This window comes from Neovison vison, chromosome 3 (genome assembly GCF_020171115.1).
Source record: "Neovison vison isolate M4711 chromosome 3, ASM_NN_V1, whole genome shotgun sequence".
Lineage (NCBI taxonomy): Eukaryota > Metazoa > Chordata > Mammalia > Carnivora > Mustelidae > Neogale > Neogale vison.
This window is the reverse complement of record NC_058093.1, coordinates 222,679,386-222,697,593: the sequence shown is the minus strand read 5'-3', so window position 1 is coordinate 222,697,593 and position 18,208 is coordinate 222,679,386. Positions and strand designations below refer to the sequence as shown.

Sequence of the window (18,208 nt, the reverse complement as noted above, 5' to 3'; positions counted from 1 at the left end):
ACATGGACGTGGGCCCCACCTTTCAATGGGAAGCGTATCAAGCAGCTTGCAGCCATTTTTCAAAGCCACTGTGGCCATAGGTCAAAAGACACGTGACTGGGTGTTATTTATTGAGCACCCACTGTGTGCTCAGGGTCTCACGCAGATGAACCTGCGGGGTCCTCCCCAAGGCCCCGGGAGCAGGTGTCTTCAAAGCCTGTTGTTTTCCTGACACAGTTGGCCTGAGAGGGTGGGGGAATCGAGGGAAATCAACAAGGCTGCTGGCACAGTTTGGTGGTGAACTTGCCACAGTCGGAAGTTGTGGGCTGACTTTATTTTTCCCCTTCCTTCTCTAAACTTAGAATATTCCTTGAGTTCTTGAAAATTCTCACTTAGGTGTCTGATTCATCTCGTCCCTGCTCAGCCTTGCTTGCCTTTGGTGCTCATCCCTGACAGTTTCTCTCCCGTGTGCAGAGCGTTCCCCCAGCCCCGTGCCCCCATAACCCCTTCTCCCCACTGCGGCCTGCAGGGAGGGCACGCTGCACACTTCCCAGCTGCCTGCCTCTCTTGGGGCTTTTGAGGAGCCATCGGGTGGGGCCTCGTGGTCCCCACAGAGGAACCAAGGCCTTACTCACCCTGTGTGATCACCGGGCTCTCTGTTCCTCCAGGCGAGCCTTGGGGCTCCTTCATCCGCCTTCCAGGGTCTGACATTTGGTAGGTGCCCAGTATTTGTTTATGAGCCGAACCCATCAGAGAAAGGCAGAGGTTCTGTCAGGCTTATCCTGACACAGCAGGTGCCCAATAAGTGCCCATTCTACCAAACTGAATGGGGCATGAGCCAGTGGTTGAGCCTGAGAGCCGCGACCATGCCGGCTATTTGTGTCCTTGATACAGCGCTTGACCTCCATTCACGCTTCTGATGAACATTCAGCAGAATGAGTGAGTGAGGGAGTGAATGAATGAAAAGAGAAATGTCTCATTGATTTGTTTCCCAGTTGGTGTCTACTGAATACCAACGGGGCTTGGTATACAGTAGGTGGTCAATAAATGTCTGTTGGTGCTCAATGAATAATGAATAAATGAGTGAATAAATGAAACTTTGTGGGGTTAGGGGGAAGGTAGGGCCCTTGTTTGTTTCTTTCCTCAGGCCTTAGTACAGGCCCAGGCATACAGCAGGTGCTTAGCAGATGCTTCCCAGGCTGCCCTGACCTTTGTAGAAGGATCCGTCCTGGAGAGGGTTGAGAAGGGAAGGCTGGCCAGGTGGACCTCCCCTGTCTTGATTTGCCCCCTGCCCTGCCCACCAGGCCTCACTGCGGACTTCTGTTGCTCCAGTCTGCAGCAGTGGACAGGAGGTCACCGAAGGCCTGCCCGACGGCTGCTTCATGATTTTCTTCATGCCGGGCTGGCCTTGAGTGGGACCAAGGCACCACTCCGAGCCCCAGTGCAATCTGACAGTGGGACAGACCCTGAGACCCTCTTCCTGACCATGTTAGCGGTTTCTATCCTAGTGCCGCATCTGGCCAGGGAAGCCTGGCCCCCCAAATTACCTTGTTCTACCGACCAGGCAAGTTAACCCCCTAATAGTTCAGCATCAAGCACAGAAAAGCATCAAGGCTTTGTGGTCTGAGACAGCAGGGTTTTCAAGTCTACCTCTTTGACTTCAAGTAAATGGGTGTAAGAAACCTTTTTTTCTTTTCTTTTTTTTTTTTTTTTCCCTTCTGTTTCCCAATCTTGGCTACATTTCTGTTACTTTTTCAAACTCCATGTGCCAAGGTTGCACAGTCCCAGAGATAGCAGATTCCCAGCAACTGTGTTTTAATACCTGCCTGACCCTGAGATTGGGAGGCAGCGTCTCAGGCTGGGTTCTCCAGAAGCAGAGCCTGAGACAGGGATTCATTCACATGTATAGAATTTAGTGTTGGAGAGGGTGAGAGTCAGCCCGATCCCTGGAGGAGTCTGGGAGGGTGAGCAGCACCACAGAAAGGAGTCCCACCTTGGAGCCACCGGGCAGTTCTTTCCCCATGCACCAAGGTCTGTTGTTGTGGCTGTCGGCACCCCAGAACCTGGGAGATGGGTGCCCCCACCCATCCAGGGAACCCGGGTGGGCAGTGCTGACAGCATCTAGGACAGCCCACCAGGCTTGAGGGTTATGGACTCAATGCAGCGAGATGCCAGGCATAAACTGGCGGGCGTACAGTAGCCAGTGCTTAATAAACCATGACTTGGGAAACAGGAGATGAAAGTAGATAAATGAGCATTGACAATATCATTCATTCCTGGAGCCCCTGAGGTGTCAGTCTCATGGAATGGGTGCAGAGGCACGTTCCCCACATTCCCTGCCTCAGAGGAGGGGGGACTCCCCATAAATGGGCACACGGACCTTTGTGCCATTCCATACCTGGAATGTCTCCACGTACCAAGGTGAGATTCAGTAGAAGGAGCAAAGTTTTAAGAGAGGCAATGGCCAACCGTTAAAAAAATAAGTCTTTTTTTTTTTTTAATTGAAAAGGGAGTACGCACATGTGGTAAACCAAATAGTGTCCAAATTTTTGTCCATGCACGTGTCCATGCACACACGGTAAACCAAATAGTGTCCACTATTTTAGCACCAAATAGCGTCCTAAAGTAAAATCTCTCCCTGCCCTTCCAACCTGCTGTCGCTCCCCAAAACTGATGACCATTTTCAGACATCTCCTTTCGGAAATGTTCTGTGTCCCCCAACCAGTATACACACGTGACTTTTAACACATGTCAGATCTTGCTCTGCTGTATGTGGCGTTCTAGGCCTTGATTCTTCTTTTTCTCACAAACCCGAGATCTTTCCCTGTGAGCACAGCGTTCTGTCTGACGGCTCTCTGTTTCTCCTCACACTGTAATTGAGTGAGTCCTCTGGGCAGACATGCAGGTTGTTTCCAGTTTCACACACCGTGAGCGAGGCCGTGATGAACACACTTGCACAGGCATCTCGGTGCCCTTGGCAGGTGGCGTCTGCCGGAGTGCCCAGCTGTGAACTTGCTGGGTCATCTGAAGGTTAACTAGAGGTTTTGTGAGTGGACCAGGAAAGAGGGGGTTGGGGGGTGTTTGGGCCAAAAGAATGAGGGTGTGGATGCAGGGGCTGGAAGCTGAGAACAGCGTGGCCAGCCCTCTCCCATGAATGTGGTGTGAGCCTCTCGCCTGGGCTCCGGCCTCATGCTCCAAGGCCACATGGTTGGCCAGAGTCTCACTCCAGCTCTGAGAATCCAGGGGTGCAGGTGGCTCGTGACCACGGTACCGCTCTTGGCTCCTCAGGGTTCATCTCTGGGCCTCAAGAGCTCTGGAGCCCTTAGCTCCAACACCGTCTCAATCAAGAGATCTCGATGTTTCTCTTTAAGTCTCTGAGGCCCCGGCCTCGCCAAGTGCACGGCTCATTTGATGAGAAGTCGATGGTGGTGAGTTCTCTTCGTGTCCCCCCACTCTGGTTTTTGGCTGGTTCGCCCTGGCTTCCCACCTGAAACGTTCGCAGGCCTCCAACCTCAGGTGGGTAGCGGGCGGACAAAGTCAGCTGATGGCCAACCCCTGTGTCCTCTCCCTCTACCCTTTTCTGCACATTTGCTCCGAAAGCAGCAATCTCAGGTGTCTTCCAGAGTCCCCTGGTCCTTTAGAGCACGGGCATTTCTTTGGGGAAAACCTCACACCCCGAAAGCCTTTCTAAGACCCCCTGTGGGAGCAGCCGCCAGGGGCTGACTCCCTCTTCCTCTGTAAGACAAAAGGGATTACTAATTATTGAGTGCTTGCTGTATACCAGACGCCACACAAGGCTCTTTTTTTGTCATCTGATTGGGTCCATGTAGCACTCCCATCCAAAATATTGTTACTGCCATATTATCATGGGCTCAGAGAGGCATGGTGTCTTGCTCAGGGTCACACAGCTAACGAATGATAGATGTACATGATGCCGCAGTTTGGTCCTTTCTCTACTGTGTTACTTGCTGCTCTTCCTTGCTGGGAATGCTCTTCCACTGGATGTCTATCCCCCTGGACCCGAGGCTCCACGACGGCAGGGAGCTATCCCTCCATCTCAGCCACTTGCTGTATCCCCAGAGTCCAGCAAGGGCCTGGTACACCATAGGCATTCAGTGAATATTTGAATGGCTAAGTGAACTCACAAAGGTTAAACCGCTTGATTACCAACATTACGCTCTTCTGCTTCTCGCAGCTTTTATTATTAGGATTTGGTTCCTGTGCTCAGAGTTAGACTCACGTCTTTGAAAATGAAAATCATCTTTCTTTGCAAACCAGTTTATCTCATAGGAATCTGACATTTTGCATTTTTTCCTCCGGGAGCCAAACGAGGATGTCTATTCTGCAGAATGTCACCAGAGAAAGGAATCGGAACATTTTCTTTGGAAATTTCTGCATAAAAAGTTGAAGCAAGGGAGAAGCATACTTGAAGATTTCAGTTGCCATGGTGACTGGGTAATACAGTGGATTGCGTTCCTACATATAGTCTCCACTAGACCTTCAACCGCGGTGTCTCAATTACAGCATTTTGGCTTTGAAGTGCATTTTCTGCAGTGAGGGGTGGAGAGGTGAGCTGCTGCTGAGTCTCCTGCTGGCTGACGTGCTTTAGCCAGCGAGCGCTTGTCCAGCAGCTCCCGGGCTCCTGTCCATCAGGCTCTGTCTTCTCTGTGCCGGATGCTGGTCTTGGCCCTGAGCATTAGCGTGGAGTAAGAACAGCACAGTCTCTGCCTTACCAGAGCGCGTGTGTTCTGGTGGGAGAGACAGCCAGTACCTAAGAACAGCAAATCCAGATAAATGTCTGAAGACAATCAAACAGCATAGTGTGGCAGAGACTAGAAGGCGCTCTAAGAGGGCATAGCATTTGAGCAGAGATCTGAAAGAAAGAGCCACCTTGTGGGCATCTGGGGGAGGAGTATTTCAGGTGTGGGGGAAACAGCACGTGCAAAGGCCCTGGGGTGGGAATGAGCTTGGAGGGGTTGAGGACCATAGTAAGGCTGATAGGGCAGGCCTGCTAGTGAGCAAACGGGGATGGAGGTGGGGGGCTTCAATGGCCAGGAGTTTTTCTGGTTATAGTGGGGAGCTGAGGGAGCACTCTCGGTGGGGCAAAACATGTTGACCCAGAGGATAATAAAACTCATTCAGGCTATTGTGTGTGGGGGCACCCTAGAGGGGTAGAAGGTGGAGCAGGGAGGCCGAGGGCGATAAGGGCTTGGCTCTGGTGCTGAGGCAGGATGGAGGGGCGGGGAAGAAGTTGTCTGGTTCAGGCTATAGTTTCGAGGAGGGGATGGTGAAGGAGAGGAGAAACTGAGGAACATTCCAGGCTTCCGGCCAGGATGGCATGGTGGATGTGACACATTTTGCTGCAACAGACAAGAGTGAGAGGGAGCAGATTTGGAGCTTGGGATCAAGAGTTCTGTTCTGTTGTACATTTCAGATGTCATTAGTTTTCTAAGTGGTGGTGGGGGTGGGATTGAAGGCGGTTCCATCTGGCATTTAAAAATGGGTTGGGGAGCCTGAGTGGCTCCGTGGGTTAAAGCCTCTGCCTTTGGCTCAGGTCATGATCCCAGGGTCCTGGGATTGAGCCCCGCATTGGGCTCTCTGCTCAGCGGGGAGCCTGCTTCCTCCTCTCTCTCTCTGCCTGCTTCTCTGCCTACTTGTGATCTCTGTCTGTCAAATAAATAAATGAAATCTTAAAAAATAAATAAATAAAGATGGGTGATGTTGGGGCTTTCCCAGGGAGGCTGGCCCAGCAGAGGGGGGCCACAGAGGCTCTACGGGGGCGAGGGGCAGTCAGATACAGGAATGGTCTCCTGGAGTTGGTGAGAGGCGGCGCCTTAGGGCATAAGAGGAGGGCTGGCCTGGGAGGCAAGTGGTGCCGTCTTCAGTCTTCCGTGGCAGAGGGAGGGAGAGGCAGGCTGGGCTCCCGGAAGCAGAGGACAAGAGAGGGTGGGGTCTTCCTCCTTTGACTGCTTCAATTTCTTGCAGTGAAGTGAGAGGTGAGGTTACTGCTGAGCGTGGAGGGGGAAAGGAAGATGAGGGAGATGAGGGAGAAGAGTGAATTAGACTAAGTTTGGGATGTAAGAAGGTGCCTGGGTTCAAATCCAGCCCTTCAACTGCCTGCAGGTTAATAAGGACCAATATTCAAGTGCTTACTACATACTGAGCAATGCGCAGGCGGCATCCCACTTCCTTCTCACAAAAGCCTTCTGAGGCAGTTACTATAATCCTCCTTTATAGACCAGGAGATGGAGGCTCAGAGAGGTGCAGCGACTTGCCCAGGGTCACACAGCGTATCCACAGACAGGCCACATTTGGCACCCAGGCACTCTGGGCTGTACTTTCCAGGCTGGCAATCAGATCTGAGGCCACATTTCTCGTTTTTCAAGAGAGGATGGGACATAGAGGGGCTGTTGGTGGACACTGTGCTCTGCCCCTGGGAGGCACATAAGTGATGGCCACCCCCTCCACTGACCTGGTTCTGTTCAGTGGGTTTCCACCAAGTGACACTCGCTGCAGGTGTCTCATTATTGCACACATTTTCAATTGCTCAAAGAGGTCCTTCATCTAAAGGATCTCATTAAGTCTGTTTTGAAATGAGAACACTTGGCAGTGGGGACAGGAGGTAGTACGGTAGTTATTATCATAGGCTGAAAAGAACTTATTTGGGTAAGAACCGGGAGGCACTGGGATCATCCCCAACACTTGGGCCCCCATCCCTGTCCCCGCTCTTGCCCGCTTCTCACAGAGACCCTGTCTGTCCCTGCCTCGCCCCCAGTAGTTTCCACATTGGGGTGCTCTGGGACTCCCCCACCCCCCGGGGAGGCAAGGTGGCATCTCCCTTGTTAGAAGCAGATGGTGTCCCTCAGACCCTCTTGAGAAAGGGGTTTCATCAGAATGAATCAGACCTTTCCTGGGGGGATGAGGGAAGGGGCTGGTTTAATAGGAACAGAACTGCCCTGTTTGTTTATCTAAAGATTATTTTTGTTATTATTATTATTTTTCATTTGTTTCACGTTTTTATTTAAATTCCAGTTAGTTAACGTATAGTGTTGTATTAGTTTTAGGAGTAGAACCATCCTGTTTAAACATAGGAGAAGACGATTCTGCCCAGAGCTCTGAGCTTTCTGGAGGGTTTGCTCATGCTTCGCGTAATTATCTGGAGATTGGCCCACACCGTTAATGTTAATTAACATATAACATATTATTGGTTTCAGAGGTTCAGTGACTCAGCAGTCTTATATAACGCCCAGTGCTCATCACATCACGTGCCCTCCTTCATGTCTGTCACCCGGTTACCCTATCCTGCCACTACCCCCCTCCAGCAATCCTCAGTTTGATTCCTATTAAAAGAATCCCTTATGGTTTGTCTCCCTCTGTGATTTCATCTTGTTTTATTTTTCCCTCCCTTCCCCTATGTTCCTCTGTTTTGTTTCTTAAATTCTGCACATGAGTGAGATCATATGATAATTGTCTTTCTCTGATTGACTTATTTCAGTTAGCATAATATCCTCTAGTTCTATCTACATCACTGCAAATGGCAAAAGATTTCAAATTTTTGATAGCTGCTTAATATTCCATTATATGTATATACCACATCTTTATCCATTCATCTGTTGGTGGACATCTGGGCTCTTTTTAGTTTGGCTATTGTGGACATTGCTGCTATGAACACTGGGGTGCACATGCCTCTTCAGATCACTATGTTTTTATCTTTGGGGTAAATACCCAGTAGTGCGATTGCTGAGTATAGGGTAGCTCTATTTCCAGCTTTTTGGGGGACCTCCATGCTGTTTTCCAGAGTGGCACTTTTTAGGAAACTGCCAGCTGTTTTCCAAAGTAATCACACCATTTTGCTTCTCACGTCCTGAGAGTTTCAGCTGCTCCCCGTTCTCACCAACACTTGGTACGCCACTGTCACTGGCTCACTAAGGATGCCTTTGAAGATACTGAAAGTAACAAAAGACCCCATCAAGGTGGGTCAAACAATAAGGACATATATGTCTTCATATAATTCACATCATGGTCAGGGAGGATGTAGTGCAGGTCCAATAAATGATAGCCTGTGAGCTAAGACTGCGTTTTTTGCATTTTTTAAAGGTTGTAAAACCAACCAACCAAACAAAAATGGTTGCAAGAAACTCCCCTTTCCACCCCCTGCCAAGATGTGACAGAGACCACATATGGCCTGTGAAACCTAAAGTATTTGCTATCTGGTCCTTTATCAAAAGTCCTCCACATTTTAGATTAGTGGATCAAACCAGGTTCCTTCTCTCTTCCTACTCTCTCCTCAGCATCTTGTCCCCTTGTAGACCCAGCACGGCTGCCACAGTTCCAGCTGAAACACGTCTCCAGTTTCAAGGAGACGTGGCAACATCCAGCCAGCGTAGAGAGGGTGCACTGGGAAGCAGAGTGCTCCCTGGCATCCACACGGCTGACCGTCCCCTACATCCCGTCAGCCAGGGTTTGGTGGGAAGCCAGCAGCCAGCACTTTCAGGGTTTGGCCAAGAAGGAAGAACCCTCTTCACAGCTCCATTGTTCTGGACCTATCCTTTGATTAGCTTTCTGGTGCCCACTTGTCTTGAGTGAGTTTGAGCTCGGTACACAGTCACTCCTGTGTGTCCTTGGCCTCAGTTCCTCCATCAGAGGTTTGGGGAGAGTGGTGCCTCCTTTAGAGGACGGCGAAGACTGAATAAGGATGGGTGTCATACAGGTCATGTGTGGTAGGTACTCAATAAATGCTGTCACATGCTGTCCTCTTGCCCTGGAGCTGATGCCTTCTCCTCCCCCTCACCTCCCTGTTCCCTCACTTCATGGGAGGCCCGGGCTGGAGGACAGTGTGGCATCACAATCACAGAAGGTCCTTGCTGCGTGAGCCTAGCCAAGGAGCTTGCCTTCCCTCAGCCTTACTTTCCTTGTCTGTGAAATGGGTACAGGATGTTACCCGCCCCTCCTTAAAAGGCAAGGCTGAGGAGTCCATAAGTGATCTGATTCAAAGGGCTCTGATTGTGCTTGCTGTGTGGTTGGGACTTAATCAGGGGTAGCTGTAATGCCGAACTGCGTGCTCTGTGCCTTGCCTCACAAGGGGCCCTGGAGAAACAGAACAGGGTTGACACAGCCCTGACCTTGGCAGTGTGCGCAGCCAGTGGGTAGAGGATGAGGAAGTTGACCCTTATAGTATGGTACCTAAGAGAGGACAGTGCTAGGGGAAACCCAGGGGTTGGGGAGCCCAGAGGAGACACTGAACTGAATGGAGAGTATGGCAGGGAAGGCTTCCTGGAGGTGGGGACATCATCATGATGTGTTTAAAGATGGATAGGAACTGCCTGGGAAGGAGAGGAGGGGATAGGATTGCCATAGAAATACAGTAGAACTTCTTCCCTCCCCTCCCGTACTGTCCCCTCCCCTCCTTCCTTTGCTTCATTCATTCATCCATCCATCCATTCATCAAACACTGAGAGTAAGAAATGATCAGGAGAATGCCAGGGGATGGTAGGTGTTAACATGGAAAAGAAAGAATAGTGGTAGGGTCTGCTTTGGGCCGCCCTTTTTGTTGGGAGGTTAGGGGGAGACACTCCAAGGAGCTAAGACTCAGAAACTAGAACCATCCCGGTAAGGGGGGGCAGCCAAGAGGTAACGGGGGGCTGGGTGGTCTCCCCTTGATTGCCCGGCCCAGGTGGGGCTCTGGAAGCCTGTGAATTAGGGCTAGTCCAAGGTCCAGGACTCTGAAGGAACTGGGACGTGCCTTGTGCCCACCCCTGTGGGGTGACGCACCTCTGTCAGACTGCCCCTATCCCTGCCCTCCCTGCCCGGCACAGCATGGCTCCTGGAACAGAGTGGGCGGCCCAGCATGTGTGCAGAGATGCTCCATGCTGGAGAATAGACCTCCAGCCAGGATGGGAGGAAGCCGCTCCTGTGTGGAGGCAAGCAGGGGTGTTAAAGCAGCTCTGTGATGGGAAGGGGGCTGCTGAGGGCCGCGGGGCTGGCAAGCTGAGGGATGGCGGTGGTGGGTGGGCAGGGGAGGCCAGCAGCACGGGCTCCCGAGTCGCCACAGCTTTGGAGAGACTGGTCTGGGGCAGAGGCCTCCAAGCCAGACTTTGCCACTGAGCTGCCGTGCAGCCTTCAGCCTCTCCACACCGTCTCGGGTCCTTCTATGGATGATGGGAGTGGTGGTGTACTCTCCTGAGATGGGCAGAACTTCCAGCACCCCCGGGGAAACTGGACCGTTTTTATCCCATTTTAAAGCCAGAGAAGGAGGAGCTCAGAGAAGGCAAGCCACTTGCCCAGGGTCACACAGTGAGGGGTCCGTCTTGGGAGCCCTGCCCTTGGCTCTGTCCGCAGGGATGACATGAGATGGCGCGGGCCTGGCATACGGTCAGTGCTTAGGAAGTACCAGCTGTGTCCTTGCAGCACGTGAGCAGATGTGAATCTCGCTTTTGGGAGGCCATTGTTCTTCACAGGCTTGTTTTCAAGACATGTGCGCCCCAGCCACGGGCATCCCCTGTGGGCATCTGACACGATCCCACCTGCCTTTGCTGAGGGCCTGCTTTCACATCTCTTGTCCTTTACCTGGGAGGCAGGTGTCCTAATTTCTGTTTGTGAGATGAGGACATGTGATACTTGAACCCAGGTCTGCTGGTTTCTCAAGGCTAGGCCAGATAGCCTTCCAGAGGTGGGTGGCCTGGGGTTTTGAGCTGGACTAACCTGTACAGTCTTCTTGGGGAATCAGGACCCAGAGAGGAGGGGACCCCTGCCTGAAGACCCTCCCCACCCCAGCAAACTGAGGGCAAAAGCTGGCAGGTCTCAAGGCTCGGTGAGCCGGCCCAGGGCACGGCCAGTCCCCCACCGTCCCACCGGAGCAGTGGGGTACAAAGTGCCCTTCGAGGCCACCGGGCTGCCAATGCAGCTGAGCCCTTGTTGGAGCTGAGGCAGAAGGGGGTCCCTGAGGTTCATCTTGGGGAACCCTGTGCTCATCATGATCAGTCTTTCCTTGGAGTTCGTGGCTGACCCAAGGCCAAGGAAGTGAAGTGGAGAGCAGGAAGGAGGAACACAGGGTAAAGTCTTTCCTCCTCCAACCGTGTCTTGTGCACCCACAAGCCTGCCTCCATCTGACCAAACAGAGCCATTCCTCGGGGCAGGTTTGTCCAGTGGGTTAGAGCGCAGGCCGTGGGCTCAGCCAGACCTGGGTCGTGTGACACCGTCTCGTGACTTTGTCATTTGGAGTCCCTGTCCCCTGGTCCATTCAGTGGCCATTACGACCTTCCTGGGTGACAAGGGTCAATGTGGTGGCAGGGTGCACAGTAGGCCCCTGGCAAATGAGAACCACTGTGATTTGTCCTTATACTTGCCACAGACTGTGGAGAAAACCTCTCGGGGATCCAGGGACTGTCGCGTCCCTGGCTCGTCTCCCCAGCACCTGGAAGAGCTCCAGTAATGTCACAGGTGCTGAGGCCAACGCTTGCTAAAGTGGAAGGGATGCAGAGAGCAAGGAAGAAAGGCCTTTTACCCATTTTTTTTTTTAAATTTTAGAGACAGAGCATGAGCAAGAGGGGCAGAGGGAGAGGGAGAGGAAATCTCAAGCAGGTGCCACACTGATTGCAAAACCTGATCCCGCGACCCCCAAGATCATGACCTGAGCCGAAACCAGGAGTCAGACGCTCAACCGACTGTGCCGCCCCCGCCCGACCAGGCCCACTCCCCACTCCCACCATTCTTCTAATCTTTTATTGGCATCACGCCAATGCCTAAAATCTTGGGGTCCTGTCCAGGGGCAAGTTCAGCCAAGTCCAGCAAGCTCACTGCACGGGAGTACATTTCTTAGGGGACGTCATGTATCCCCCACCCCCAGCCCCCAGTTCTGATTTGTTGTTCTGCAAGAACAGCTTGGCTCTCTGCAAACTGATCCCAAAATGTGGGAACTCAGCTGCTGTGATGGAAAGAAACATGTCGTCCAACCCCAGGCGAGGCAGACAGACAAAGACCACAGCAGGGCATGTGTCTTCCTCCCAGGACGCCCGAGGAGTCCGGCCAGGTGAATTAGGACCTACGTTAGTCACATTTTAGAAGGGCCCAGAATGTATGGGGCTTTATTAGATGCCTGCCCTCGGAAGAGGGGCTGTAATCACACACTGACCTTGCTGTGCCAGGCAGGGCCACGCAGCATGGAGAATGCTGCTTTCCACTTGAACTCAGGGTGGGGCCTGATGAGGAAGGCGGATGAGACCCTGACTGTGTCCAGAAAGATTTCCTTTCCAGATGGATTTTCCCCCCTCCCCTTCCAAGGTTAATTCAGGGCATCTTAGGTGATGAAAATGGCTATTCGAGTAAGAATGTGGTGAATGAACATAGGAAATCGTCTCAGGCTTGGTTTATAAATAATCTGGGGTTGACTTGGAAGATCAGGCCATTTCTGGGTTTGTTGTTTTTTTGTTTTTTTGGTTTTTTTCTTCATATCAGAATTCTTTCCCCTGTTGCCTTGGAAACAGGCCTAGGGAGAGGGATGTTGGGAGTCGTATGACTTGGGTTCAAGCCTCAGTGGTTCCTTCATTTCACACGGGAGGCAGGTCTCGTGCCCGCTGGGTATGGCAGGCTGTGAATCACGGGCGAATGGGACATGTCCCTGTTGCCCGTGGGCTCAGAGGGGAGACTGATGGGTGAACTGAGTTCCAGGGCAGTGGGCTAATGATGTAGTGGGGGAAAGATGGTCGGATGGGAGCCCAGAGGGGGCCTACCACAGACATGAAGAAATCAGGGGAGGCTTCTTGGAGGAGAGTGTACTTAAGCTGAGCCCTAAAGAACGAAAGATGGCAAGTAGGTGAGGAAGGGCTGGAATGGTGTCCTAGACAGTGGGAACAGCATGTGCAAAGAGCTGAACGAGAGATGACATGGCATAGGCCAGGATGGCAATTTATCCGGTTTGGCTTGAGTGGAGAGAAGCTGGGTCCTGTCCAACTGCAGGACTCCAGATCTCCTGGGGGAAATCAGAGGGGGCCTGCCACAAATTTACTGTGGGGCCTGAGACATAGCCCTTCATCATGGCCTGTTTCTTGGGTGAAATGAGAAGGTTGGCCTAGGTCTATCTCCCCTGGTCATTCCAGTTCTGACTCTTTAAGAGTCCAGGATTGTCCTGGACAATGGGAAGATATCAATTACAATAGAGTAAATATCACCTCTTGTGGCTGCCATTTATTTTCTTCTATGTGCTGGGCAAGAACGATCTTAGTTGGTTCTTTGCCACAGCCTTTGGAGCAGATGGGCAGGCCTTATGATCTTTTCTTTACCGTAAGGAAACCATGACTCCGAGCCAAGGGATGTCAGCTTTGGAGGGAGACCCCGAGCCATCAGCTGGCTCTCCGACAGCATTTCTCCATCCGAGAGGAGACAAAACGGGTTTAAACTGGGTCCTTGGGTCAGCCCTTCCCACATGTCCCAGGAATCGTTCTCCAAGCCAGGTGGTAAGAAAGGAAACCAGTTGATTTACAAGCACATCAGTCCTGCACCTGTTTCTTGACCCCAGGAGATCCTGCAACAATCCAGAGAAGCATGTGGGTTGTTGTCTCATGCCACAGGGATGGGGGCAGAATTGGCCATTTTAAGGGCTCCTAGAGGTATGGTTAGTCTGGCTTTCATGCTTAAGACCATGAGGGCTTTAGAATGAGATGTGCCTGGGTTCACTTCCCAAAGCCCCACTTGCCAGTTCAGTGACCTTGAGCAAGTCCCTTCAGCTCCTTAACCTTACTGCCCTTCTTTGCAAAATGGGAATAATTAATATCAAATCATCCTGTAGGGTTGTTGTGAGAGCTACATGAGATGAGACGTGTGGATAGCTAGTTCCTAGAACGTAGGAATTGCTTGCTGCAGTTTCCACTGCACTACCGTCCACAGCAGTGCAATGCTGGTGTACTTCCAGGCCCAGTATGTACAGTGTTTTGGGAAGCAGGACGTGAAGAGGGTCAGGTGAGACTTCCTGGGGCTGCTGTGGAAAAGGCCAACAGTGGTCTTGGGGTGAGGGAAGGTCCAGGAAAGATGGGAGAATAGGGAAGGTATGTTCAGGCGGGGCTACAGCACATGCAAGAGCCCAGAGGCAAGACTGAATATGGTCACTCCTCCTGGCCTTGGGTTGGTCTTCATTTCATTTCATCCTTCTTAGTGGACTCCTATTCATCCTTCAAAACCCCACCCAGGTACCCCTCTCCCAATTGCAGATCCTCAGTAAATGATTATCTTCTCTTTGCTCTTGTTTTCTTAGCATCCCACCCTCTTATATGCCTACAGCATGTTACACACTTGGCCATCATATAGCCATTGACACTTGTGCTGCAATTGTTCATGTCTTTTCTGGCTTCTTCGTTTACCTGAGGAATTCTCCAGAGCGTGCACATTTTTATCAGATTCCTGGGAGAAAATGTAGCTTCAAGTTGAGGTGGTCTGTAAATCCCTCCCACCCCCTTAATGACTGAGAAGAGAGAGTTATGCTGAGTTCCTCAGGGACTGTCAGTCCCCATCTGGGCCCTCACAGAGCTTCCACAAAGTCACTGCCCTGGGAGTGTTTGTTGACTGAATGAATGACTGATATTCTCATTCTGGGAACTGCACATGCTTGTCTGGAACTGGTGATCTCCGGGTCCCACCTCACATCGTGGATCAAATTCCCATGCGTTTCCTGGATCTTCACAGTGTCTTCAGCATTTGGGGGATTAATTATGTAAGGAGACGGCTTTCTTTCCTTTTTGATGCCCAGCAACATCCCAGGAGTTTCCTGGAGAGAATAGTAGAGTTTGCAGAAAGAGCCCTCCAGGGGGAAAGTGCTTGTGCTGTCCCAGTTTTCAGGGAGAGACGCTTTTTATAGTCACACTTTCAGACCACACTGTACCTAAAGGGAGCCAGGAGGGAGCAGGCAGGCAATCTGGCTTTTCAGCTCACTTCCGTACCACTCTTGCCTGCCTGCTCCTTGCTTTCCTCTGCTTGTCTGGACGCTTGTCCTCCATCTGTTCGCAATGATCTGGTGGGGCCATGACATCCTCTAAGTCGTCAAAAGGTGTGAGCCCCGGGGGGAGTGGGGAGAAAACTCCACCACTTAATAGGTTTGTGCCCTCGGGCTGGTCACTGGATTTCCCTATGCCTCAGTTTTTCCATCTGTGCAGCGGGGTAATAATGATAGGACAGACCTCATCTCATTGTTGGGGGGAGCAGATGGTGTAATGCGATGATGTAACACAATGCCTGGCACTCAGGAAGTGGTGCCAACAGTAATGATGAGTTTGATGACGCCATCTCTGAAGATCAGAGAGGTCGAATAATGTACTCAGCATCTCACAGCTAATGAGAGGTAGAGGCAGGTCTCCAGGTCCTTAACTGTGATACTGTATTGTTTTAGCAAATCCAGGGCTGGGACCAGGGTGAGGGGACTGAGGAATATATGCCTGTAGTGCAAAATTTAAGGAGGCGCAGAAAAAAATTGGTAATCAAGATAAATAATGTTTTACTTTTTGTTTTATTTATTTTTTATAAACATATAATGTATTTTTATCCCCAGGGGTACAGGTCTGTGAATCGCCAGGCTTACACTCTTCACAGCAATCACCATAGCACGTACCCTACCCAATGTCCATAACCCCACCCCCATCTTCCAACCCCCCTTCCCCCAGCAACCCTCAGTTTGTTTTGTGAGATTGAGTCACTTATGGTTTGTCTCCCTCCCGATCCGATATTGTTCCATTTATTCTTTTCCTAACCCACAAAGCCCCCCATGTTGCATCTCTACTTCCCCGTATTGGGAGATCATATGATAGTTGTCTTTCTCTGATTGACTTATTTCGCTAAGCATGATACCCTCTAGTTCCATCCACGTCGTCGCAAATGGCAAGATTTTATTTCTTTTGATGGCTGCATAGTATTCCATTGTGTATATATACCACATCTTCTTTATCCATTCATCTGTTGATGACATCTAGGTTCTTTCCATAGTTTGGCTATTGTGGACATTGCTGCTATAAACATTCTGGTGCACGTGCCCCTACGGATCACTACATTTGTATCTTTAGGGTAAATACCCAGTAGTGCAATTCCTGGGTCATAGGGTACTTCTATTTTCAACTTTTTGAGGACCCTCCATGCTGTTTTCCAGAGTGGTTGCACCAGCTTGCATTCCCAGGTAAATAATGTTTTAATGTGTTTTTTTTCTTTTTTAGATTTTTAAAGTAATTATTATTATTATTATTATTTTGAGAGGGAGAGAGAGAAAGACAGGGGGGAGGGGCATAGGTAGAGGGACAAAGAGACTTTCCACTGAGCAGGGAGCTCCACACAGGGCTCAATCCCTTGACCCCAAGATCATAACCTGAGCCAAAATCAAGAGTTGGATGCTTAACCGACTGAGCCACCCAGGTCCCAGGTGCCTCTTAATGTGGGTTCTCTAAATGATAAAAATTAATGCAAAAATCTATGAAGAACAAGCTGTTAACATTACAAATGAAGACAGGATCAGTATCCCTGATTTTTTTCCTTTTGGCTCTCTTATCAGTACAGCTCAGCACAGCTCTGAACACGGTCCCCTTTAGTCAAACAGTCAGGTTTCTGCTAATTTTTCACACAGATATCAATCTCCTATATGACTGCGATATAAACATCCCTGTAGCTAAATGTTTGTGTAGCTCCTTCTTTCCAAAGACAGATTTCTGGGCATGGAATTGGATCATAAACTGCAGGGTCAAAAGGCAGGCATATCCTCCCACTGGAATCTTTTACCACAATTTTCAAACATACAGAAAAAAATATACAGGGGACTCCCAGAGACTCACCAGCTAGATTTTATAATTGGTAGCGTTTTTGCTAAATTTGCTTTATAAAAATCTACCCATCCATCCATTCATTAGTACTTTTTTATTTTTTTATGTGTATTGAAGTAAGTTACAGATCTCAGCATACTTCTGCATGTAGGTCGCTACCTGGCAGGCCATTGTTTTTAAGACTTTGGATCTTGGGTGTTAAATTCCCTTCGGAATCATGTACCAATTTCCATTTATGTCTGCTACAGATAAAAGTGTCCTGTTCATCACAGCCAGGGCAATACTGGTGTTATCACTTTAAGGTGATTTACATACTGCTTTGATTTAGCGTTTTTTTCCCCTCTGAAGGTTCCCAGATTTCCCACCTCTATGTCCAGATGGTCTGTTAAAAAGCTGTGTCCTTTTCCAGCTCTTTAGGTGTTTCTGGTGGGACTTTTCTGGAGCCAGGTGGGAAGGACTCGGCTGGTTCTCGTGTCTGCCCCACGCCGCTGTTCCTAGCCTGCTGGGAGGGGTGGGGAGCGGGGCTGTGAAGTGGCCCGTCTGCTACAGGTGGCTGACCATGGTCACTCCACGTGAGGAAATGGGCAAACTCGGGAGACCAGAAGCCCTGGGATCCTGGAGAGCGTAGGGGGGTGGCAGGCAGAGCTGGAGACACGTATGGAGGCAGGATGTAGTGCCTGATGCCGGTTTCCTCGTCTTTGTGATGGAGTTATTCTTCCTGACATATAGGATCTGCAGGATACTGCAAAAACCCATTGTCAGCCTCTTTCTCCCCTCACTCATTCTGTACCAGCCCTTGGTTTCCTGACCCACCAGATACCACCCTGCCCCTGGGCATTTGATTCTCCTGTGATGTCTGTGAGCCAGGAATTTGGGAGCAGTTGGGTGGGGTGGCTCTGGCTTAAGGAGCCTCATTAGGTGGTAGATAAAGGGCAGCCAGTCATCTGATGGTTTGACTGGGGACGTGGAATCTACTTACGAGATGGCCCTACACGGCTGGCACACTGGTGCTGGCTACAGACTGCGGGCTTGATTCCCTCCACAGAGTCCTCTCCCTAGGACTGCTTGCTCGTCCTCACAGCACGGTGCCTGGCTTCCCCCAGCACCATCTGAGAGAGCAGAGTGGAAACTGATACTCTTTGTGAACTAGCTTTTTGGAAGTCACACCCTGTCACTCCTGCCTTATTTTCCTGGGCTCAGAGACCCAGCTCTGAGGGGACCAAACCAGAGTGTGAATAACAGGGGCAAGGAGGGCTGGGGGCCATCTTGGAACCACATTGAATGACCTTGGTAGATGACTTTGCATTTCTGAGCCTCAGCATCCTTCTCTGTCAAATGGGTTCGTGTGAAGAGTCATAAGTTGATTCCAGTGAACACTTAGAATGGCGTTGGGGGCTCAGTTTTACTGTCAGTGAATATTAGCCACTGTCTTAGCCACCTGCCAG

General features: G+C 50.6%; 1 protein-coding gene across 5 annotated transcripts in view; it reads left to right on the top strand.

Annotated features, from left to right (window-relative positions):
* KIAA1671 (KIAA1671 ortholog) overlaps nucleotides 1–18,208 on the top strand; it is a 183,774-nt gene that overhangs the window by 104,060 nt on the left and 61,506 nt on the right. The gene's annotated exons all lie outside the window — the stretch shown is intronic.